General features: G+C 40.9%; 1 pseudogene; it reads left to right on the top strand.

The window, feature by feature from the left end:
- Positions 1-418: 418 nt before the first annotated feature.
- Positions 419-21,817, top strand: LOC129058365 (uncharacterized; annotated as a pseudogene).
- Positions 21,818-26,447: the final 4,630 nt, after the last annotated feature.

Below are 26,447 nucleotides of genomic sequence, written 5' to 3'. Positions count from 1 at the left end.
GGTGGCTTGAGCGTTAACCAGCTCAATGGTCCCTCTGCCTTTTCGCGAGAGCAGAGGGCCAGTGTGACAGTTTTCTGTATCCTGCGCTCTTGTCCAGTGTCCCAGAAAAATTGGGTCACACACAGACTCGGATGAATGTGAGGTTTTATTGAATGGTGGAGGTGGCTTTCAGCAGGCTGGACGGGGAGCCAGAAGGGGTGGATGGAGTGGGAAGGTGACCCTCTCCTGGAGCTGGGCTGCCCAGCGGCTGGATTCCTCTCTGACCACCCCTAGCTGAACTCCTCTCAGTGTTCAGATGTTCCTCCTCTTCTCCCTTTCTCTGCCTCATCTTTCTGCTGTCCATCTGCTGGTCGGCTGGCTTGCTGGTCAGCTTCTGGAGCTTAGAGTTTGGGGTTTATATGGATGCAGGAAAGAGGGTATGGTGGACCAAAAGGCAACTTTTTGGCATGAAAACAAGAATGCCAGTCCTCATTTAGGGCCACAGGTCTTCAGGCTTGAGAGGGTGGAGCCTTTGCTGGGAACTGCCCTCTTCTCCCCAGAATTTTCATCTTCTGTCCGTATCAATACCATCAGAGCTCTTTCAATAGGTAGAAAACAAAAATCCTAAGTGATAAATAAAAGAATGTGTTATAGCTTGATTAATAGCATTTTTCTTTCCTACTTCATAAAACAATTGTGAGTCTTACAATTGGCATTCTGAGTCAATGAAATATAGTATATAATAAATAAGCCAAGGATAAATCACAAAGAATGATTCACATTAGCTAGAAAAGTACAAGCAATACAGTTGACTCATGATCAGTGGGTGGATTAAGGGCACCAATCCCCACCATTGATGGAAAAAGTGAAACTGTAAAATATTTGAAGAGATTTATTCTGAGCCAAATGTGAGGACTACAACCTGTGACACAGCCCCAGGAGGTTCTGAGAACATGTGACCAAAGTGCTGAGGTTACAGCTTTGTTTCATTTGGTTTTATAGTTTTATGGAGACATAAGACATCAATTGATACACGTAAGCTATGCATTGGTTTGGTCCAGGAAGGTGGGACAACTTGAAACAAGGGAGGCTGATAGGTCATGAATGGATTCACAGATTTTCTGATTGGCAGTTGGTTGAAAGAGTTAAGTTATTATCTAAAGACCTGGAATCAACAGAAAGGAGTGTCTGGGATAAGATGAGGGACTATGGAGGCCAAGGTTCTTATTAAGTAAATGAAGTCTCAGAGGGGACTGCCCTTAGAGGCAATAGATGGCGAATGTTTCCTATTCAGACTTTCAATAGGTACTAGATTCTCAGCTAACCTCTTCAGGATCAGGAAAAGACCTGAAAAGGGAAGGGGATTCTCTTCAGAATGTAAATTTCTCCCAAGAGAGACAGCTTTGCAGGGCCATTTCAAAATATATGAAAGAAATACATTTTGGGTTAAAATGTTTTATTTCTTTCAGGGCCTGCTATCTGTCCTGTGACGCTATACTAGAGTCAGTTTGGAATTTGGTATCTTATTGCTACAGTTTGTTTTGTCAGTCTAAAGATCTCTGTTTTAATGTTATTGTTGGTCAGCTGTGCCTGAATTCCAAAGGGAGGAGAGTATGAGGCATGTCCAACCCCACCTTCCCATAATGGCCTGAACTGGCTTTTCAGGTTTCTTTTGGACTCCCCTTGGCTGAGAAAAGGGGTCCATTCCATCAGTTGGGCGGCTTAGAATTTTATTTTTAGTTTACACCACACAGTCTAAAATCTACCAATAACTTTTGATTCCCCAACCACTTAACTACTAATGGCCTACTGTTGACTGCAAGCCTTACTGATAACATAAAGAGTTGATTAACACAGATTTTGTACACTATGTTTATTGTATACAGTATTCTGACAATAAATAAGATACAGAAAAGAAAGTATTATTATGAAAATAGTAAGAAAGAGAAAATATACTTACTATTTATTGAGTAGAAGTGGATCATGATATAAAGGTCCTCATCCTCATCATCTTCAGGTTGAGCAGGCAGAGAATGATGAGGATTTTGCTGTCTCAGGGGAGGCAGAGGCAGAGAAAGTCAGTGTATAAGTGGACCCGTGCAGTTCAAACCTGTATTGTTTGAGAGTCAACTGTTCTCTCTTCAGTGAATTTGCAGTTCTACAGTAGAGAAAGCAATGACATTGAACCTTTGAAACCGTCTCTGTGTTTAAGTGTTGGGTACCCAAGGCTAAGCTGTTTTACTTTTCTGAGGCCTCAGGTTGTCCATTTGTAAAACAATTAAAATAATGCCTCCCACAAAGGATCGTTGTAAGTAAATCAGTACAACAAACCCACTCCTGGTTCAAAGAAAGCATTTAAAAGTGGTTACTGTTAATTTTATTTATTTATGTTACACATTTCTCAGCCAGGCATTCAAGGACTTCTGGAACACAGCCTCAATGTCTATTACTTGCCACAGAAACTATTTGCTTCTTCTTTGCCTCTGTGATTTGGTTCCTACTTCTAATGCCTTCCCCATCAACCCTCCCTCCTCATGTCAAACTTCAAATCCTGCTTCTCATTCCATATTCAACTCATTTGTTACCCTGTATTCCCTGTTAACTTACAGTTTTGGATGCTTAAGTTGATTTAGTTTCAATTATTTAGGTAAAGATCCTCGACAGGTGGTAATATCTAGTTTCCTTTGTATCATATCAGAAGACATATGATGTTTGATTGTCCCACTTTTAGTGACAACTAGATTTGGGGTTTGAGATGCTGTCAGACCGATCATTCCATCATGAAGATTTCCATTAACCTTTTAACTAACGGTTTAGCATACACTGATGACTTCCATTGATAATTCACTGGTTGAAATATGCCATTTTCTAATTCCATCATTATTTCTGCACATATTAAAGGAGATTCTTCCATAAAGAAGAGCATGCACAAGTTAATTACTTGGTTACCTGAAACACAGCTTGCATAGGAAAAGGAAATGGATGTTTGGTTCTTCCTCTATTAATTTTTAGAGTAAAGAGATTGGATCTAGAGAGCCCCAAATGGAGACCAAGGAGTATTTTTTTCTTGAGATTCTTATTAAACAAATGGAATCTTATATATTTTGTGTGTTAGATGATTTGTAGTAATTATTGTTGGTGATGCTCAATTGTCCTATTGTAGGCCAATGGGAGGGAGCCCTTCCCATTTGGTTTCTGTTTTTTTTGTTCTATGAGACCACTGGTCTAGATAAATTCCTTATTTCCCATTGCAATAAGATGTCCCAGGTTTATCTTCCCATTTTTTGCCCTAGGCCTAGTTAAGATCAGCTACTTCACCAAAATTTCTAGAATATTTTGGTGGAAATCATATTTAGAAAACTTAAGAATTCTCCTTGCTACTGGGCACTTTCTGTCAATAGAGTCAGCAAACAAAAGTTTTTTTAAAGAGAAAAAAATGAATTTGTCATTCAAATTCAAGACTGAAGATTTTTATTTAACCTAGTTTACTTTATATAGGTATCTCTTTTCAATTTTCTCATGCTGAAAATCTCCTTCCTTTAATACATCAATGTAATTACTTATTCATTTTATCTTAAATGTACCTATAATAAAGTAACAATATATGTACTACTAAAACTTGACACTTGAAATTTTTTAACCTGATATAACTTTTTTCTGTGTTATTATCCAATAGTTGAGTTTATATTTGTTTTTAATTTTTTCTTTCCATTTATTTTTTCTTTCTATTCATTTCTATTATTTTTTAAATAAATTTTTTTAATTTATTAAATGTTTTCTATTTATTTTTTCTTATATAAAACATTTACATGGTTTCAATGTCAAAATTACAACACAAGTTTATACTGCAATCTGTCTCCTGCTTCCTTCCCTGATACATAACCATTATATTGGATGTTTTTAGTTACTCTGCAATTGTTTCTATTTGAAAATATAACAAATAACATGTTTACCTATATAACAAACCTTCACATGTACCCTCAAACATAAAATAAAAGTCTCAAAAGAAGAAAATATAACAAATACATGTGAGGTGTGTGTGTGTATGCATGTATCTGCATGTGATTATGTATGTATACACATGTATATACATATATATGTATGCATATATGTATATACACACACATGCAGATACATACATACATATACACGTATTTTTGTATGTTCTTGTTTCCATATTTCCTCCTCTTTTATATAAAGGATAGCATATTCTTAATACTATTCTTCCCCTTGTCTTTTTTCACCTAATAATATATTCCAGCAATCACTTCATATAAGTATGTAGAGACCAGCCTCCTTCATTTTTACAGCTGCATAGTACCCCATCTGTGATCATGTTACAGCCCAGTGGGTTCTTCTTGCTCACTTTCCAGAAAAGCCAATGCAATGACACTAGCAAGAGTGTTGCAGCAGAGAAAAGAGTTCATTTATTGCAGGGCTATCCAAGCAGAAGGATGGAAAATGTTTCTCAAACCTGCCTCTCTAAGAATTCAGAGGCTAGGGTTTTTCAAGGATAGTTTGGCAGGCAGAGGGCTAGGGAATGAGGACTACTGTGATTGGTTGGGCTGGGGAATAAAATCACAGGGGGTCAATGTTGTCTTCTGTGAGTCAGTTCCTGGGTGGGGAAAACAGGGCTGGTTGAGTCAGTTTCTTGGTATGTGTTACTTGTCAGGGTGGTACCAGCTTGTCCACCAGAATGCAAGGTCTGAAAAAACCTCAAACATGAGTCCTAGATTTTACCATAATGATGTTATCTATAGGAACAACTGGGGAGGTTACAAATCTTGGGACCTCTGGCTACATGACTGCTTAACTGTAATTCTAACCTTGTAGCCAATTTGTTAGTTTCACAAACACGGTGTCGGTCCCCAAGCAAGGAAAGGGTTATTTTCAGAAGGGACTATTATCATATTTTAAAGTTAAAATATAAACTAAATTCCTCTAATAGTTAGCTTGGTCTATGCCCAGGAATGAATAAAGACAGTTTGTGAGGTTAGAAGCAAGATGGAGTCAGCTATGTCAGATTTCTCACATTGTCATAATTTTTGCAAAGGTAGTTTCAATTACACCATGACTGAGTTAATCAGTTCCCTATTGGTTGTTTTGGTTGTTTCTAAAAAAAGAAAATAATTTTTATCTGAGAAATGCAGGTCCTTTTAAATTATCAGGCCCAGAGAGACATGAAGATGAGTCAGCAATCATGTCCTATTACCTTATTGAACCATGTATCCATCTCTTGAAACAGCTTGCTATTGCCACAACTTAATAATGCCATACCAGAGACTATACCACACACCCTATAACCTAATAACATACGTAGTCAATCACTAAGTGATGTTATTTCTGTAAACCAATAAGAATTCCTAACAACTTTGTATCAACCCACTTTCTCTCTCTTTGTTTTTAACCTTTAAAAGCTTGGTTGTAACAAAGGAGAAATAAAGTTCATATCCAAGATATCGGATCTGAGTTTTCTGGGCAGCTGTCTTTGCTTTGGCTTCAGTAAACTCTTTGAATTATATTTTGTGCCTCAGCCTTTTTCTTTTAGGTCAACGTGGGGCCCATAGGCTCTGGGTCTCCTAAAGGCTTGCTGAAAAATCATTGAAGCAAGGCAGATTGATTAATAGGAAAAAAGCCATACATATTTATCTAATGTTCATACATGGGAGCCTTTATTCTGAAGACCCAACTTCCCAATGAGGTACAGAAGCTTCTATATAATCTTGAGTTTACAGAAAGAATGGGGACTTGGATCCTGATAAAGTAGGTTGTGGGACGGGAAGAAGAATTCTATGGAAGGGTAATAAATTGCTAGGGAGAAAGACTGGATCCAGGAACAGACATGAACTTGTAAGTAGTTTTCTTTAGAATTTAAATAACCCTTGGAGACAGTCAGATGCTCATAAAAGAATCTACTCAGGTGTGGTCACATCTTGCTTTTTTCTGCAATAGACAATGAGATAATAGGGAGGGGAAGAAAAAATAGTTGTTCTCCTTGGTGAGTCTGGATCTTACACAGATAAAGGAACTTCAGCTTCTTTCAGAGAAATGGTAGGGGGCTGGGGGAAGGTTATAGAGACTTTAGGGTTTCTTCAGTTCAGCATGTCAAAATGTTACTGGTGACAGGTATCCGAGTTACCACCTGTGGATCTGCATGGGGCTGCAGCAACCTCAGTTCTTGCCTCCTGAGAAGAAAGAATTCGACTGAAGAAAAAGAGTCCATGGCAAGTTTCACATGAGGAGTGGAGATGTATTTTAAAAGGCTTGAGAACAGGAAAGAAAGGAAAAGAACATACTCTTGGAAGAGACCCACGGGGGCAACTTGAAGAACAAGTGCAATGTTTAACCTTGATCCTAGCACTTTGTAGGCCAGCCCCTTTCCCATGATTCTTCCCTTAGGGTGGGCTTCCAGCATGCACAGTGCCCTCTTACGCCTGGGAAGTGAGTACGTGCAGCATGTCTAGGAAGTGGTACACATGCCCATCTGAGGCTTTCTTCTCTTTTCTGGTGGGGTGTCCCCAGAAGGTCATACTCCACCATTTTGTCTCTTAATGCACATGGTCAGGAAGTTGCTTCTCCCTGGCATCTGCAATCGATTAACATTTTAGTGCAGCAGGTGTGGACCATCAGGAAATGGCCTCTCCCTGGTACTGGCTGCCAATTTATCACTTTTAGAAAGGCAATGTGATCATTGCTAAACCATCACCTGACATTGCTAGTGAGCTGGGGAGATGCCTCTCCTGCCCCATTCATGCCTGTCTACCTGAAAAAAAACCACCATATTGTGGGGTATTGGTTTCTGAGCCCCAACCTGACATGTCCAATTTTTTGATATTACAAATAGAGCTTCAATGAATAGTCTTGTGCACACTTTTTTTTTTTAACCAGTGTATGTTTGAGATATATACCTAAAGTGAAATTGTTGTGTCAAAGGGTAAATGTGGCTCACGCCTGTAATCCCAGCACTTTGGGAGGCCAAGGCAGGCAGATTACGAGGTCAGGAGTTTGAGACCAGCCTGGTCAACATAGTGAAACCCTGTCTGTACTAAAAATACAAAAAATTAGCTGGGCATTGTGGTGGGCACCTGTAATCCCAACTACTTGGGAGGCTGAGGCAGGAGAACGGCTTGAGCCTGGGAGGCAGAGGTTGCAGTGAGCGGACATCATGCCACTGCATTCTAGCCCTGGGTAACAGCACGAGACTCCATCTCAAAAAAAAAAAAAGGGTAAATGTGTAAGCAATTTGGCTGGATATTACCAAGTACTACAACACAGAGTTCTATCACTTTTTATTCTCAATAGTGTAGGGAAAGAAAAATTAATTTTTTCCCTGCCTTTTCTGCAATCTTATTTGGAAAAAATCCCTGTAGCAAAAGTCAGATTAACAAGAGAAAAACAAACAGAAATGTATTAACATGCTTACCTCATGAGTGCATGAAAGATACCCAAGTGTATTAGTTAGGGTTCTCTAGAGGGACAGAACTATAGGATATATATATATACACACACACATATAAAGGGGGGCTTAGGTATTAACTCACACTATCACAAGGCCCCACAATGGGCCATCTGCAAGCTATGGAGCAAAGAAGGACAGTCCAAGTCCCAAAACTGAAGAACTTGGAGTCTGATGTTCGAGGGCAGGAAGGGTCCAGCACAGGAGAAAGACATAGGCTGGGAGGCTAGGCCAGTCTAGCCTTTTCACATTTTTCTGCCTGCTTTATATTCTAGCCACGCTGGCAGCTGATGAGATGGTGCCAACCCAGATTAAGGGTGGGTCTGCCTTTCCCAGCCCACTGAATTGCAGTTGACTCAAATGTTAAAAATATTAATCTCCTTTGGCAACACCCTCACAGACACACCCAGGATCAGTACTTTGCATCCTTCAATCCATTCAAGCTGACACTCAGTATTAACCATCACAAGTCCACCCCTTGTCAGCTTGAACCCACACACATCTCCTGAGATCATGCATAATCTTCAAAGAAAGACAATAATAAGGTCATAATTATGACCATAATACAACTATCCTTCATACAACTGGAAATCCACCAATCCCCAACCCAAATGCTATTACATAAAGTTACCAATACTTAAATGCTGATATGAAGTCAATAAATCATGTCATATGATAAAGGAAAAAGGAAATAAAATGAAGATATTTTCTTAGTACAAGTGTATACATGCACAGACATGTTTTTAACAAAAGAAGGAGGAAATACTCATGACAATTACAGTCCTCATTTCTGCAGCTGGTCATGTGGTCGTAGCTGGTATTGATGACTACTTTCTTCTACCACCCATTCTGTATTCCCTTTGCCTTCAGCAAGCACCTCAGCAGGTTATAGTTTTTTTTTCCTGGTGGAGTGACACAAACCTTCATTCCTGAAGGGTCTGGGCCATCTGTAGTCCTGCCTGGATTGGGCTGTTGTAGTTTCCCATTGATCTTAATCAAAGGGCATGATAATACTAAGAGATGCCCTAATGTGTTTCCTGGTGGCAGCGTTCCTCCCTCTGGAACTGAGACCTCTAGGCCAGCAGAACGTAATGTTGTGGGAAAAAGAAGCAAAAATTTTGCAAGTGGGTCACTGTAGGTGATGGTGAGTGGGGTCACTCCCACTTCCACCCCTTGATTCCTGGACCCGTGAATCCTGGCTATGGGAGAAACAGTACCATATGTTGGATGCTGATTCAGAGCATACACAGCCTTCTGGAGAACTTTGCCCCATCCCTGCAAAGTACTTGTCACCTAGTTGGCATCATAACTGTGACTTCAAAGGGCCATTCCATGGTTCTATGAATCCAGCTGCTTCTGGATAATGAGGAACATGGTAAGACCAGTGAATTCCATGAGCATGAGCCCACTGCTGCACTTCTTTAGCTTTAAAGTGAGTGCCTTGGTCAGAGGCAAGGCTGTATGGAATACCATGATGGTGGATAAGGCATTCCGTGAGCCCACAGATGGTAGTCTTGGCAGAAGCACTGCATGCAGTATAGGCAAACCCATATCCAGAGTAAGTGTCTAGTCCAGTGAGGACAAACCTCTGCCTTTTCCATGATGGAAGAGGTCCAATATAACCGACCTGCCACCAGGTAGCTGGCTGATCACCCCGAGGAATGGTGCCATATCGAGGGCTCAGTGTTGGTCTCTGCTGCTGGTGAATTGAGCCCTCAGCAGTGGCTGTAGCCAGGCCAGCTTTGGTGAGCGGAAGTCACCATGTTGCTGAGCCCATGTGTAACCTCCATCCCTGCCACCATGGCCACTTTTTTCATGGGCCCATTGGGTGATGACAGGGGTGGCTGGGGATAGAGGCTGAGTGGTATCCACAGAACAGGTCATCCTATGCACTTGATTATTAAAATCCTTCTCTGCTGAGGTCACCCATTGGTGAGCACTCACATGGGATACAAATATCCTCACAGTTTTTGAGCACTCAGAGAGGTCCATCCACACACCTCTTCCCCAAATTTCTTTGTCACCAATTTTCCAATCGTGCTTCTTCCAAATCCCTGACCATCCAGCCAAACCATTGGCTATAGCCCGTGAATCAGTACATAATCGCACATATGGCCACTTCTCCTTCCATGCAAAGTGCACAACCAGGTGCACTTCTCGAAGTTCTGCCCACTGGGAAGATTTCCCTTCACCACTGTCCTTCAGGGATGTCCTAGAAAGGGGCTATAGGGCTGCAGCTGTCCACTTTTGGGTGGTGCCTGCATATCATGCAGAATCATCTGTGAATCAGGCCCTAGTCTTCTCTCCCTCTGTCAATTGATCCCCATGAGCCTCATGTACTCCCCATGAGGCCATCGGTGCAGGTTGGGGGAGAGAAGGCAGGGTGGCAGAAGTGGAGACCGTGGGCATTTGAGCCACTTCCTCATGTAACTCACTTGTGCCTTCAGGGCCTGCTCGAGCCCAGTCACATATATACCACTTCCATTTGATGATGGAATGCTGCTGTGCACAACCCATTTTATGGCTAGATGGGTCAGAAAGCACCCAGTTCATGACAGGCAGTTCAGGTCACATGATGGCTTCATGACCCATAGTCAAATGTTTGGTTTCTACCAAAGCCCAGTAACAGGCCAAGAGCTGTCTTTCAAAAGGAGAGTAGTTATCTGCGGAAGATGGCAGGGCCTTGCTCCAAAATACTAGAGGCCTCCACTGTGATTCCCCTATGGGGGCCTGCCAGAGGCTGCAAACAGCATCCCTATCTGCCACTGACACATCAAGAAACATTAGATCTCCTGGGTCATATGACCCAAGTGGCAGAGCAGCTGTCACAGCAGCCTGGATCTATTGCAGAGCCTTCTCCTGTTGTGGAACCCACTCAAAACTGGCAGCCTTTTGCGTCACTTGATAAATGGGCCAGAGTAACACACCCAAATGAGGAATGTGTTGCCTCCAAAATCCAAATAGGCCCACTAGACATTGTGCCTCTTTCTTAGTTACATGAGGGGCCAAATACAGCAACTTATCCTTCTCCTTAGAAGGAATATCTCAATGGGCCCCACACCACTGGACCTCTAGAAATTTTACTGAAGTAGAAGTTCCCCGAATTCTAGTCGGATTTATTTCCCATCCTCTGGCATGGAAATATCTCAGCAATAAGTCCAGTGTGTTTGCTGCTTCTTGCTCACTGGATCCAATCAGCATAATGTCATCAATGTAATGGACCAGTGTGATATCTTGTGGAAGTGAAAAGCGATCAAGGTCTCCTTGAATAAGATTATGACACAAAGCCAGAGATTTGATATAACCCGAGGCAGGACAGTAAAGGTGTATTGCTGGCCTTGCCAGCTGAAGGAAAATTGCTTCTGGTGTGCCTTATGGACAGGAATGGAGAAAAAGGCATGTTCCAAGGCAGTGGCTGCACACCAGATACAGGAGAATGTGTTAATTTGCTCAAGCAATGAAACCACATCTGGTACAGCAGCTGCAATTGAAGTCACCACTTGGTTAAGCTTACGATAATCCACTGTTATTCTCCAAGATCCACCTGTCTTCTGCATAGCCCAAATGGGAGAGTTGAACAGGGATGTGGTGGGAATCACCTCCCCTGTGTCTTTAAAGTCCTTGATGGTGGCACTAATCTCTGCAATCCCTCCAGGGATGCAATATTGTTTTTGATTTACTATTTTTCTAGGCAGAGGCAGCTCTAATGGCTTCCATTTGGCCTTTCCCACCATATTAGCTCTCACCCTACAAGTCAGGGAGCCAATGTGGGGGTTCTGCCAGCTGCTAAATATGTCTGTGCCAATTATGCATTCTGGCATTGAGGAAACGACCACAGGATGCGTCCAGGGACCAACTGGACCTACGGAAGTCGGACCTGAGTGAAAACTCCATTAATTACCTGACCTCCATAAGCCCCTCCTTTAACTGGAGGACCACAATGACATTTTGGGTCCTCTGAAATCAACGTCAGCTCAGAGGCAGTGTCCAGTGGTCCCCAAGATATCTGATCATTTCCCTTTCCTCAGTGCAGTTACACTAGTAAAAGGCCAGAGATCTCCTTGGGGAAGGATGGGAGAAACAGTAACAGCATCAATTGTCAGTAGTGTAGTGGGTCCTTCCTCAAGGGGACCTGGCCTCCCCTTCATTCAAGGGGTTCTGGGTTTGTAAACTGGGTCAAGTCTGGAAATTGACTGAGGGGTTGTTATTCTGTTTTTTTTGTTGTTGTTGTTTGTTTTTTGTTTTTTATTTTTGAGATGGAGTCTCGCTCTGTCGCCCAGGCTAGAGTGCAGTGGCATGATCTCGGCTCACTGCAAGCTCTGCCTCCCGGGTTCACACCATTCTCCTGCCCCAGCCTCCCAAGTAGCTGGGACTACAGGTGCTTGCCACTACGCCCGGCTCATTTTTGTGTATTTTTAGTAGAGACGGGGTTTCACCATGTTAGCCAGGATGGTCTCAATCTCCGGACCTCATGATCCGCCCGCCTTGGCCTCCCAAAGTGCTGGGATTACAGGGGTGAGCCACCATGCCCGGCCATTCTGTTTTTATTTATTTATTCTGTTTCAAATTATTATTCTATCCATTTGCCATATAAGTTTTCTGCTTATATAAATTAAGTAGGAATGCAGTAGGCTTCCTAGGAACACCTTGATTAATTAGCCAATGCCAAAGCTCTACATGAGTCAGACTACTCTGATTGCTGCTTTGCCTGTGTTGTCCATACAGTAGCTATGCTCACCTTGCCTTTGATGGTTGAGTGCTGCCACTTGGCCCCTGCCACCTCAGGATCCAACTATTCCCATTGTATTTAAATTTTTTAGTTGAGCGACTATGGTTCCCACTGTTAGATCTGACATTCAGGGAACAGCAATTACAGGGCTCTTCAAAGATGCAGGTGCTGCCCTCACAAATCTATTTTGCAAGGCATTGGTCAAGGGTATAGCTTCTGGACCCTCCCAGCTGGGATGAGTAGGTCTAAACTGACTAATCCAGTTCACCATCCCAATATCCCTAAGGCTTTGGATCCCTTCCTATACATTAAATCAAGGGAAATCAGGCATTTCCAGCTTGCTCATAGTGGGCCATTTTTTAATCCATATTTCAGCTAACCAAACAAATAAACTGTTAGAACCTTTTTTAACTCCCTGAGCTGCAACATTAAATGCAGAGTCCCTACTTAGTGGTCCCAAATCAATAAATTCAGCCTGATTCAACTCTATGTTCCTTCCACCATTATCCCACACCCTTAATATCCATTCCCATGCCGGTTCTCCATATTTCGGTTTATATAAATTAGAAAACTCGAGCAGTTCTTTTTGAGTGTAGCACACCTCCTCATGGATCACACTCTCAACCTCACCTCTAGGGCCCACTGGGACTTCAATCTAATTATAGGTTTAGAAGCAAACAGGGGTGTTGGGGGTAGCTCCTGAGGACAGTCAACATTATTTTGCCTGGCAGCTGCCTCAGGGGAGGCCATCACTGTTGCCTCAGGCAGCACAGGGTTTATCTCCTCAGACAAATGTGGAAAGGCTGATGGCAGCATGAGTCGGGTTGTAGAGGGGATGTTGCCACTACTGGGGATGGGGAAGCTGTTACTCCTGGCAAAAAAGTTTCACCAGAATTTACAAACTCAGTGTCCCCAGCTTCATCAGTGTCCTCCCATACATCCCCATTCCACGTTGCAGGGTCCCGTTCTTTTCCAACTGATGCCCTCACTTTAACAGTAGACACCTGGCGAGGCTGTGCATGTACCTTTGTCGTTGCAAGTCAGCCACTTGCGTGATAAAAGCTTGTGTCTGTTTTTCCACAATTTCAGCTATTTCTCTACAGGAGATAAGACTGTCATTCAGGACAATCTTAGCAGATTTGAGGTTTAGTATCTGCTTCTGAAGCCAAGAGTTAGAAACCCTGAGCTCACCATTTTCTTCCATCACTTTTTCCACTGAACTTAGAAGCAAGCAACCAGCTTAATTATGTTCCTTGGTTTTCTACATATGGACAAAGGTATTACGGATAGAGTCACTAAACTCCTTGCCTCTCAAGAGTGGTGAGTCAGGAGTGTCAAATGCATTTATTTGGCATAACTTTCTAAACAGCTAACACCCAGAACTTCAGTGTTCTCCATACTATTAGAAGGTGAGCCTTCAGCATTTTTTAGTCTAATCACATTAAACAGCCAACTCCAGAAACCTCAAAATCAACAAAAGAACTCCATCCTTAATATTGTGTTCCTCTAGAACCACTCCTGGTACCAAAATCTGTTTTAGTTAGGGTTCTCTAGAGGGACAGGACTAATACACACACACACACACACACACACACATATATATATATATATACTCTGTAAAGAAGGTTAATATCTGTAAATATATGTCAATATTAAATAGCAATTAATATTTAAATACTGTATACAAATTTTTGTGTGTTTGTTTTTTGTTTTTTGAGACAGGGTCTCACTCTGTTGCACAGGCTGGAGTGCAGTGGCATGATCTCAGCTCACTGCAACCTCTGCCTCCCAGGTTCAAGTGATTCTCCTGCCTCAGCCCCCTAAGTAGCTGGGATTACAGACATGTGCCATCACACCCGGATAATTTTTCTATTTTTAGTAGAGACAGGGTTTCTCATGTTGGACAGGCTGGTCTCAAATTCCTGACCTCAGGTAATCCACCCGCCTGGGCCACCCAAAGTGCTGGGATTGCAAGCGTGAGCCACTGCGCCTGACCACCATATACAAATTTGAGCTAGACACTGTCAGAAAAACAGTTGACAGCTTGCTGAAAACATCCTTGTAATTTGGGATGGTTAATTTTGTGTGTCAATTTGTCTAGGCTATGGTGCCCTGCTGTTTGGTCATATATATATGTATATATATACATATGTATATATATGTATGTATGTGTGTGTATATATATGTGTGTGTGTGTATATACGTGTGTGTATATATATACACACTCACATACAGGGGAGTTTATAAAGTATTAACTCACACTATCACAAGGTCCCACAATAGGCCATCTGCAAGCTGAGGAGCAAAGAAAGATAGTCCAAGTCCCAAAACTGAAGAACTTGGAGTTCCATGTCCAAGGACAGGAAGGGTGCAGCGTGGGAGAAAGATGTAGGCTGGGAGGCTAGGCCAGTCTAGTCATTTCACATATTTCTGCCTGCTTTATATTCTAGCCATGCTGGCAGTTGATGAGATGGTACCCACCCAGATTAAGGGTGGGTCTGCCTTTCCCAGCCCACTGACTCAAATGTTAAAAATGTTAATCTCCTTTGGCAACACCCACACAGACACACCCAGGATCAGTACTTTGCATCCTTCAATCCATTCAAGTTGACACTCAGTATTAACCATCACACTGCGGAAAATGAGTAAATCTCAAGGAGACAATTTTTGAGTTCAGACTAAAATATAATCATCCGCTTAAACTAATTAAAGAGGAAGGGGGAGGCTGTTTATTGGGAGGTGACCAGGAAAAGTAAAGTAAGCAAGGAGAAGTTTGTTATGCAGATTTAATTCTGTGCCTTCTTTATTGATAAGAAACTCTAGTGAATTTTAAATCATCCTCTTACTGATACAGACAAGGAGACATCCTTCCAAATGGAGATTTCTCTTATAAATCTAAATTTCCCTTACAAAAGGGTAACCTCACTTTTCAGAGTATTTCTGTCTTTGGTGTCTTTATATAATCTGCTCAAAATAATCCTTATGCCTAAAAGGCATATTTTGGAGTGACATATTCTGGTCTCCTATACCAGCAATGTATGAGAGTCCTGTTTTCCCACAACCAATGAGTATGATTGGGCAGTTCTTTCTTTTTTTTTTTTTTTTTGCCATTCTGATGTGTAAGAAACACATCTTAATTTAGTTTTAATGTAATTTCTCTTATCTTAAGCAAAATTAAATATATTTTGCATTTCTTTTTATGTTAATCAATTTAATAACTTTGGCTCATTTCTTCTTGAGTTATTGGCTTTTTTCTTCTTAATTTTATATACTCTTTATATTTTATGTATTTTGCATTGGGGTTCTCCAGAGAAACAGAAACAGAACCAATAGGACATATATATACACATATATATACACATATGTATATATATGTATACATAAATATGGATATATGTGTCCTATTTGTTTTCCCATATATTATATATGAGTATGTCTGATACAGAACAGCTGGGTTCCCAGCTTAACCCCACCCTTACGCCTGGAATCACAGCCCTAAGTGAACACAGCTGACCCCATTTTTCTACCCAAATGTTACCTTTTTGGCCTGCCACACCCCTAACCTGTGCCCACAAAATATTCCAGCTGGTAGAGCAACACAAGCTGCTGAACAGCAGGAATACAAGTCGCTGAATGTTGGGAATACAAGAGGCTGAGCGTCGGAGACTAGGGATAGAGCTAATTTCAGACGGTGCGACTTCAGGGAAAATCACCTTTTCCCCCGGCACCATCCCCTTTCTTACTCCCATCCCGCGGAGAACTATCACCCAGTAAAATCCTCCGCATACCTTCCCTTCAATCCGTTCCTGTGACCGGATTTTTCCTGGACGCCAGACAAGAATCTGGGTGTTGAGAGAGCAGGGGCCTGGACATTGCTGCGGGGCCTGCACAGAGGAGCTCTTGCCAGAGAGGAGCAACCAGCTGGTTCCAGCGCTCATTGGCTCTGGTTCCCGCACTCACCTGCTGGCACGCTCCCTCTCACGTGGAGTGGCCAGCGGCAAGCTGAGTAAAATGAGCCACTCCAGTTGCTTGCCCATGAAGGGGATCAAGGTCAAGGGAATAACCCTGTATCATGTTCACCAGAAAAGCATGTGTGTGTTGTGTGTGTGTGTGTGTAGAAGGCATTATATATAATGCCGTGTGTGTGTGTGTGTGTGTGTGTGTGTGTACATATCTCGTGTGTACATGAAAGATACTCAGGGAAAATGAGTATACATTTACAATTATGACAATTATGGTAGCTTGTAAGTTATAGGTCTAAGATTTGTAGAGCAGGCTAGCATCCTGGAGATTCAGGAAGGAATTCATGTTACAGTCTCAAGTCTAAAATTCACAGGTTGGAAACTCAGTCAGTGTTTCTATGCTGCAGTCTTGAGGCAGAATTGCTTCTTGTTCAGGAAACCTCAATCTTTACTCTTAGGACTTTCAAACAGTTAGATGGGCCCCAGTCACTTTATGGAAGCTAATCTGCTGCTTTACTCAGTCTATTGATTTTTAAAAAGTTAATCACGTCTAAAAATTTCCTTCAAGGAAACGTAGAGACTGGTACATGACCAAACAACAGGGCACCATAGCCTAGACAAATTGACACACAAAATTAACCATCCCAAATTACAAGGATGTTTTCAGCAAGCTGTCAACTGTTTTTCTGACAGTGTCTAGCTCAAATTTGTATATGGTGGTCAGATGCAATGGCTCACACTTGTAATCCCAGCACTTTGGGTGGCCCAGGTGGGTGGATTACCTGAGGTCAGGAATTCGAGACCAGCCTGGCCAACATGAGAAACCCGGTCTCTACTAAAAATACAAAAATTATCCGGGCATGGTGGCACGTGTCTGTAATCCCAACTACTCAGGGGGCTGAGGCAGGAGAATCACTTGAACCTGGGAGGCAGAGGTTGCAGTGAGCTGATATCATGCCACTGCACTCCAGCCTGGGCAACAGAGCAAGACCCTGTCTCAAAACAAATAATAATAAATAATAAAGAAATTTGTGTACAGTATTTAAATATTTATTACTATTTAATATTGACATCTATTTACAGACATTAACCTTCTTTACAGAGCCTAGGATGCCCACTAAGAGCTATTAAAGCTTTATTAGAGTTTTATACAATTCAATTACAATATTATTTGTTAAATATTAATAATTTGTTTAATGATTGTATGAAGGTTATGAATAAATAATACTTTGCATGAATTTTATAATCATAGGACTGAGGTAAATGAATACTTTTTACATAATCACAGAAACATTGCATTTCTTTAACAAATATCTGCCACAATGGAACAGGAAACACTCTTTTAATTCTCAGATCAATAAATACATGGTCCTTCTAAGTCAAAACATTTGAAAATCAAAGAAAGAATTTCCACAAAATAATTTTTCACCTCAGGACCAGACCCAGGCACCTTTTTCTTTCTGAGACTCTTTTTTTTTCTTATTTAATTAGAGCTTGCATCTGATCACCACTATCATCTTAAATACCTTGCCTCCTGGTCAGTGATTGGTTCTGATCAAGACATGACAAGTGGTGTCTTATCCTGGAATTTTAACCTGGGAAATGAGAAAATCAGTTTCAGTCTCTCACTCCTATGAGTGATGTGATCATCTGAATTTATGTTTCCCAGCATATATTAGCAGGTCAGCTGTGAATAATGCCTACTGAAGGAGGAAAGCAAGCCACTAAGCTGAAGTGGCAACCTGGCTATATTCCAGGCCCTGGTTCCACCTGTTCTCAATACCCAGGCTTCCCATTGTACTTTTCTTAAGCTCCTTTTTGTTTTATTTTGTTTTGTTTGAGACAGAGTCTCGCTCTGTCACCCAGGCTGGAGGGCAGTGACACAATCTCGGCTCACCGCAACCTCCATCTCCTGGGTTCCAGTGATTCTCATGCCTCAGCCTCCTGAGTAGTGGAGTTTACAGGCACCCGGCACTACATCCAGTTAATTTTTCTATTTTTAGTAGAAACAGGGTTTCCCCATGTTGGCCAGGCTGGTCTCGAACTCCTGACCTCAAGTGATCCACCCGCCTCAGCTTCCCAATGTGCTGGGATTACAGGCATGAACCATTGTGCCTGGCCTAAGCTCTCTTTTGGATAAGTTACTAAGATTTCAGTTTCTGTCACTTGCAATACAGAGAGTCAACATATACTTGTGCACAGTTTTACACGTCATTTTAGAGAACTCATGGACTTCCTGAAGAAGCTCATGTTTGAATTCTTATCCATAGATCTCAAATATGAACGTCTGTTCGAAGCTATCCTGTGAACATTAGTTTCCATATGTTCTTTATCCAGGAAAAAAAATTATTATAAACTTTAACTTGGTAGTTTTCATGCACTTGATCACTTTCAATCCTTATAACCACAATTAAGTCAAGTATATGTCATCCTTGTTTTATATTTAAAGACACAGGGCTGTGAAAGGTAAATAATATTTTATTAGCCAGCACATCTAAATTAAACCTGATATTTTTGTATAAAATCTGAATTTCTTCCTCCTACGCTAAGTAATCACCCAGCTGGATTCTTCTTGCCTGCTGCACAGATAAAGTCAATTCACTAAGACAGTGGTGTTGGAGCAGAGAAAGAGTTTAATAACTGCAGGACCAGACAAGCAGTAGGACAGGATACATTTCTCAAATCCACCTCCCTGAAAACTCAGAGACTAGGGTTTTTAAGGATAATTTGGTGGGCAGAAGGCTAGGGAATAGGTGCTGTTAATTGGTTGGGGATGAAATTACAGGACTGTTCATTTTATTTTGGCGTGCTGAGTCTATTTCTAGATAAGGGTTACAGGACTGGTTGAGCCGGTTCCTTGGTATGAGTTACTGATCTGAGTAGAGTCAGTTGGTTGCCAGAATGCAAAAGTCTGAAAAATATCTCAAAGACCAATCTTAGGTTGTGACAATAGTGATGTTATCTATGTGAACAATAGGGGAAGTTACAAATCATATAACCTCTGGTGTAGCAAATAATTATAGAAAGGCAAGCTAGGGAACCATGGCTGGTTATCATTGAACTATGCATACATCTTAGCAGAATTCAGGCCCCTCCCATAACCCTAACCTCATGGCCTTTTATAAGTCTTACAAAGTTGGTTTTGGTCCCCAAGCAAGGAGGGGGTTAGTTTTGGGAAGGGATTGTTATCCTCTTTGTTTTAAAGGTAACAAATGCAGTTAGCTTGTGAGGTTAGAAGCAAGAATCTAAATCAGTTTAGATTTGCCTCACTGTTATAATTTTTGCAAAGACAGTTTCAACTAAAGTTACTTCTAAGCATTACTAAATCTGTTGGTTGTCTTTAATTATTATTTTAAGTTACAACTTTGAAATTTTCTTTTGAAAGAATAAATATAATTCAACTGTAAAAGGAAAATATTCGGTATTGGCAAATACAAATGTAATAATAGAAACGTATATAAAATATAATTTTAAAAGAAGTTTCAGCTTGCTTATTTGCATATCATCTCGCTCCAATTTTTAAATAAATATGCTGTGATGAATAGCAATAACCTTCTAAAGTACTCTGAAATCAGAAAATCCTTAGGAGAAAACAGCCATAGTAATAAACGTGTCATTATAAATAATTAGATATGCTTGTCACACATCCACCTTCAAAGACTTCTATAAAGTGATTGACATGTAAGCCACCTGGATTAATCTTCCAGCTTCAATTTAGTTTCTACAAGAATCTAGTTATCCTTTGGAGAGTGAAACTCTCAGAAGAAAACCAGGAGAGCAAAGCCCATGACTGTTTGGAAGGGCTCAGGTTTTCCGAAACATAAGCACGTGGATTGGTCTTTGCAAGTTTGCATTTCAGAAATAATTGAGACAGCAGGGCAAATCATGCTCCACATTACCTCCAAGTGGAACAGCCTGCTATTCAGAGTTCTTCTCTGGCCAGGCAGAGGAATGATTCCACAACAGAGGTACCCAAGAACATGCTCAGCCTCCACAGGCTACATGCTTCCCCTATCTATTCCCAGCCCCACCTCTGGAGAAACAGATTTTCCTTTTGATCAGGCAATATTCACAAATGACAGTGACAAATCAGGAAATTTTAAAGGAAGGGCTGAGTAAATAAAGACAACAGGAGAACTTTAGCTGTGGCTTTATAGTAACCGCTGTCCTAGATTTTGTCCTCTCTGTGGACCGATTGCGCAGCATCTACCTTCTCTTGGCTTACAAAAGGCTTTGTGCTCCTCAGTGGCTGCAAGTTTCCAGGTTGTTCAGCAGCTCTGTGATTTACAAGGCTCCTGGGTGCCCTGGATCTGGTTAACTCCCAATTCCTTTACTCCAGGAATGAATACTTTCTGTGCTAACAGATAGAACAACTTGCCAGCTTAAAATTAGCTCCTCTTGAGTATCAAGCATTGTGGTGTGACAACATCCAGCCAGCCCTGACTCCCCTGCTTCTCTCAGGCTTCTAAGCAGCTGGTTGGCTGAGCAGCCAGGCAGAAGGCCCATCTTCTCCTCCCTTTGTAATCTCTCACCCAGCCTAATCAGGTGCTTTGAGCCCAGTGGGTGCCCAGGAAATGTTCTTGTTTGTCAAGCCGCCTATGTTCTTACACAAGGTGGGAACACAGTGTGGCCCCTTCCTCCCCAGGAAGGCTCCATTTTTCCCATGTCCCACTACTACACACAGAGACACAACTGGAGAAGTGTCCACTGTCACTTGCTCAACATTTGCCTTTCTCTATTTATGACAGAGCTAGTTGAGGATAGAATCTAGCAATTAAAAAAAAAAGGTAGCAATTTAAAAAAATAGGAAAATGTGCAAAAAGTTCAGAGTAAGAGTTTTTAATAGAAGGTGTATCCAGAAGACAGATGAAGCAAGTCTGTACGTGTAAAAGTTTTCTGAGTATTGCAAAGTATTGAGCATCAAGCATGTGCTAGCCATTTTCTATTATGCATTCAATTAAGCTTCAATAATTCTTTCTACCAGTGTGCTTTACTATCTCCATTTCACAGTTGAGACAACTGAGGCTAAACTGATGTAGGTCCCATGCAGATAGACAATAAGGACCATAATGTACTGTAAAACCCATGCCCATGCTCCCAAGATTATTCTGCCTCTTTGAAGGACTAGTAAAGGACTCACATTAGTGTTCACTTACAATCTCATGAAACACCTGGGTGAGAGATAGAATATGAAGGAACTGTGGGAAGAGATTAAAAGACATGCAATAGCTTAAATCCAGAATGACTGGAAAACATCCTGGAAGAAATTCTGCAAAACAAATTGAAGAATATAATTGGCTTTAAAGATAAACATAAAAATTAGGACATTTTGGGTGTACAGTGATAATGACTGGACTTTGCAGGGCTGTGTAAGCATATAAAATTGCTGGAAATGGTGTAGTCGAGGAGTGATTACATTTGTATCCATCTAGGACCATATTCTGAATTGGCTGACAGCATTGGTTCACCCACTTTATTTGGGTTTCCTCATTCCTCCAGAGAAATGGTCAGCTGACTGTGGGCCATAAGGCATCACTATCTGCTAACAGCACATTCCAGGTAACACTTGTGTGGCAGTCAACAGCAACTGCTGCTTGGAAAGAGATAACATGTTTCCATCAATCACTCAGAGGAGGAAACGATGTCTGGGGCTACAGCCCACTTATTCAAGTGTGGCATCCTCTTGTCTAGAGTGGAGACTCTCATAGTGGAGGTTTAGAAGGAAATGACGAAAGTATTGACATTTGTTAATCACCTATTACTTCCTAGACACATTGCATTAATTACAGCAATCCTATGAGGTAAGTATTACTGTCCCATTTTACAGATAAAGAAATGGACATTCAGGGAGGTTAAGTAAGTTAGACAAACTCTTGTTGTGGTCAGTAAGTGGCTTTCAAACCCATGCTGGTCTAATTCCAAGATCAGCTCCTTTCAGTATACTATAGCTGACTCATTATGCATAATTGTTAATATCTAATTATATAATAGTTTGGAGCCAGACACAGTAGTATTAGCAGTAAAAAGAGAAGGACAAGAAGGATGAGGAGGATGAGGAGGAGCAGCAGCAGCAGGCATTTTTGTGAGATTTCCATGTGCTAGGCACTTTATAAAGATTGGCTCATTTAATAATCAATACAACAAAATGAGGTAAATATTTTTACTCTGACTCAAGATGTGAAAAACTTTGTCCTTCTTTTCCTTGGGACTAGAGAGAGAGAGAGAGTGTGTGTTTCAGGTGGGAGGAATACTGATGACTGCTTGAAGAGTCGTTTGGTGTTGATAGTGATGAAATAAATCTAATGAGCTCTGGTCTCCATCTTTGAAACTAAACAACAGGAGGGCATATTTTTAATGAAAATTTGGGGTGACAGTGAAGCCATGGATCTTTTTCAACTTGGTGTATCTTGCTTGAGCGTTTTTCCACTCCATTGGGTAGAGCCGTCATATGGGATATCAATAGCCAGTTGAGTCTACACGCATCATGATCCTGATCATCTTCTCCTAAATAATGAGCTACATCCATTAATCTAATAATATTATTTATTACCACAGACTATTTCTTATTTATTACTATAGATTATTATTTAGTTATATTAGTCTTATATATATACTTTTAAATGCATATATTCTTGAGGGCCATTTTGCAAATAAACAGTACTCACGAAGGATATCCCTACAAGTATTGGTATGGACAAGTATATATTACAAAACCCAGGGAAATATGTGAAGCTATTACCTAGTTTTGAAGAGGAAAGAGAGTCCTGTCAATGGAGATTCTCTCTCCTCCGTTCCTATCACAGCTCAGCTCATCCTCCATAGTGACAGTGTTCCATCCTGTTACGTATTAAACAGTTAGGGTCCTGGCTCTTTCTCTTTCAGGTGTGTAACACTAATTAGATATCACTCTCCTTAGCTCACTGTGTATTTCCCAACTAATTTAGCATTAGATTTGCATTCAGTTATGTCCATTGTTACCAGTTTAATACTCTACCGCAGGTCCTACACTGAACTTACACATATCTGTCACTTTTGCCCTAACTCTGGCAGTTGCCTTGTGCTCAGAGATGGGAACGTTCCTGAAGGGAAAAACCCAGTGCCCCTCTGAGACTCATCCAGGAGATTGATTTTTACTTTCATTCTCAACTTGCCCTCAAAACACAGATGCTGTGCTTAAAAGACTAATTGATCATTTTATTTCAATTGCACAGAAATGATGTTGAAAAAGTGAGCAGATCTTGGGCCATTAGAGCTCAATACTGGGGGAAAGGCCATTGAGTTATCAATTAAAATTAGAAACTGAAATCCCCACTGTTTTCAATTGTCATGGTAATAAAGAAAAATGTACACCCAAGTGGTACTGTACTGATCACTAAATTCATTCATATGAAACTATGCCTAGTGCAATGTTTATAATATTAGCAATGTCAATTGCAGTGGAAATCTGCTGGTTCTAATAGCTAATAATTTATATGTATTTTCCTTTACCACAAGCCATAAGTGAAATATGATAGTCTTTATAGGCAATAGATCTGATTCCCTTTTATACCACATACTTTACATGAAACCATATACTGTTGTTATCATTTGTGTAAGTTAACAACTTCTTCCACAATGTTCTTTATAGTTTACAAATAAAATGCCATTTGGGTCATTAGCAGTGAAGAAAGATAAGAAAATCCAAACTACTTAGACTTTTTGTCTAAGACAAAATTCAAGACTTCCATGGTTGTTACCACATCGTTTCTGAATTTAATTGCTAATTCCAATCGACATTCAGTGAGTTCCAATTATGTGTCTTGCACTGTGCTCAGCATTATAGTTGAATCAAAATTAAGACAAGGGACTGGCCCTCAAGGAGAATAGATAGAAACAGATGTGAAAACTGAGTATAATAAAAGGCCAGCCAGGATAAATAATACTGCACTGGTAGGACGTTGTCAGAATGCAGAGGGAGAAGGAATTATTTTAGACTACAGGATGCCGACAGGATTCATGGAAAAAGTAATGGAGTCTGGAGAAGAAATGAAAAGAACTCTAATATACGAAAAAGAAGATGTTGAAGTCTCCCAGCTAAGGGAAGAAGACACAACAGGGCATAGAAATTCAACTGTATTCAGGGAATGGGTTGGGGTTTCTAGGTCTCTGGACCAAGTGGCAAGGGGAGGTGACTAGGAGATGAATCTGGAGAATTAGGTTTGGTAAACTTTGAATGATTTTAGGTGCTGTGATAGAATGCAAAAGCAGTCAGAAATTATTCTCATCCCTTTATGCACACAACCTCCCCATCCCCGTTTAATATAGACTTTATTTTTTCTAAAAGCATTTTAGATTTATACAAAATTGTGCAGAAAGTACAGAGATTTATCAGGTACTCCCTGTCCTCCCCCTACACTGTGAAAACATGTGGTTTCTCCTATTATGATTTTGTATTAGTGTCGTAGAATTGTCACAACTCATGAACCAATATTGGCACATTGTTACTAACTAAAGTCCATAGTTTGCACTAAGGCTCATGCTGTGTCATACATCCTATGGGTGTTGATAAATGTATAATGTCATGTGTCCACCATCAAAGTATCATAAGGAACAGTTTCACTGCCCTAAAAATTCCCTGTGTTTCACCTATTCATCCCTCCCTCCTTCCCTCAAACCCCTGGCCTTCGTTCATCTTTTACTGTCTTACAGTTTTGTCTTTTCAAGAATGTGACATAATCGGCCTGGTGCAGCGGCTCACACCTGTAATTCCAGCACTTTGGGAGGCCAAGGCGGGCGGATCATGAGGTCAGGAGATCAAGACCATCCTGGCCAACATGGTGAAATCCCATCTCTACTAAATATATAAAAAAAATTAACTGGGTGTGGTGGTGCGCCTGTAATCCCAGCTATTTGGGAGACTGAGGCAGGAGAATCGCTTGAACCTGGGAGGCAGAGATTGCAGTGAGCCAAGATTGCGCCATTGCACTCCAGCCTGGCAACAGAGCAAGACTCTGTCTCAAAAAAAAAAAAAGTGTGATATAATCGAAATCACACAACATATGAAGCCTTTTCAGATTGGCTTATTTTACTTAGTGAAATGCATTTAAGAGTCTTCCATGTCGGCCGGGTGCAGTGGCTCACGCCTAAAATCCCAGCACTTTGAGAGGCCGAGGCAGTGGGATCACTTGAGGCCAGGCATTCAAGATCAGCCTTGCCAGAATGGTAAAACTCTGCCTCTACTAAAAATACAAAAATTAGCCAGGCGTGGCGGCATACGCCTGTAATCCCAGCTACTCAGGAGGCTGAGGCACAAGAATCTCTTGAACCCCAGATGAGGAAGTTGCAGTAAGCCAAGATTGCACCACTACACTCCAGCCTGTTTGACAGAGTAAGACTCCAACTCAAAAAAAAAAAAAAAGTCCTCCATGTCTTTTCATGATGTGATAGCTCATTTCTTTTTATTGTTAAATACTATTCCATTGCCTGGATGTATCACAGTTTGTTTATATATCCATCTATTGAGGAATATCTTGGTTGCTTCAAATTTTTGGTAATTATGAATAAAACTTCTATCAGTGTTCATGCACACCTCTTTTCAAGTGACTTTGCAGCTCTCCTCAGCAACATGCGATGATATCTGTTTCTCTACCCCTTGAAGCCAGACTTCACCATTTGATTAGTTTGGGCCTATGGCGCACTAGGAAGCACGAAGAATGAACACTGGGACTTTGCCTGCTTGCTGCTCTTGGAACCCTACCACCGCTATGCAAAGAAGCCTGGGCTAATATGCTGGTTGATGAGACACAAGACCCAGCTATTTCTGGTAGTCTTGGCTGACAGCCAATGAGACCACCCTGAGTTATTCAGCCACAGACTGATCTGCCAGTCGACTTCAAACACATGAAAGACTGATAGAAATCAGCAAAGCAGGCTCAGACCAGAAGAACCACCCAGCTGACCCAAGATTCTCTCATCTAAACAAATGATTGTTATTTTAAATCACTGAGTTTTGGGGTAGTTGGCTATCCAGTGAAAGCTAACATACCAATGCTGTACTAAATATGAAGTGGTCTGTATTTTATGATGAGACATCGGAAACTGGAAACAAGAAGTTTAGAAGGCTATTGTCATTAATCTACGGAACAGATCATGAGGATAAAAACTTTCGGATGATTATTAGATAAATTGGGTTTTGCATATATTGTAGCAGAGAAAACTGTAAAAAAGAATATCCATTTCTTCATGGAGTTTAAAATAATACATCATTCTTAAATTTAAAAATCAATAAATATCAATGAACTATATAAATATCAATCTCATTTTATTCAAGAATAAACATAGA

This window comes from Pongo abelii, chromosome 2, assembly GCF_028885655.2.
Source record: "Pongo abelii isolate AG06213 chromosome 2, NHGRI_mPonAbe1-v2.0_pri, whole genome shotgun sequence".
Taxonomy (NCBI): Eukaryota; Metazoa; Chordata; class Mammalia; order Primates; family Hominidae; genus Pongo; species Pongo abelii.
This window is presented reverse-complemented; position numbering and strand designations above follow the sequence as displayed.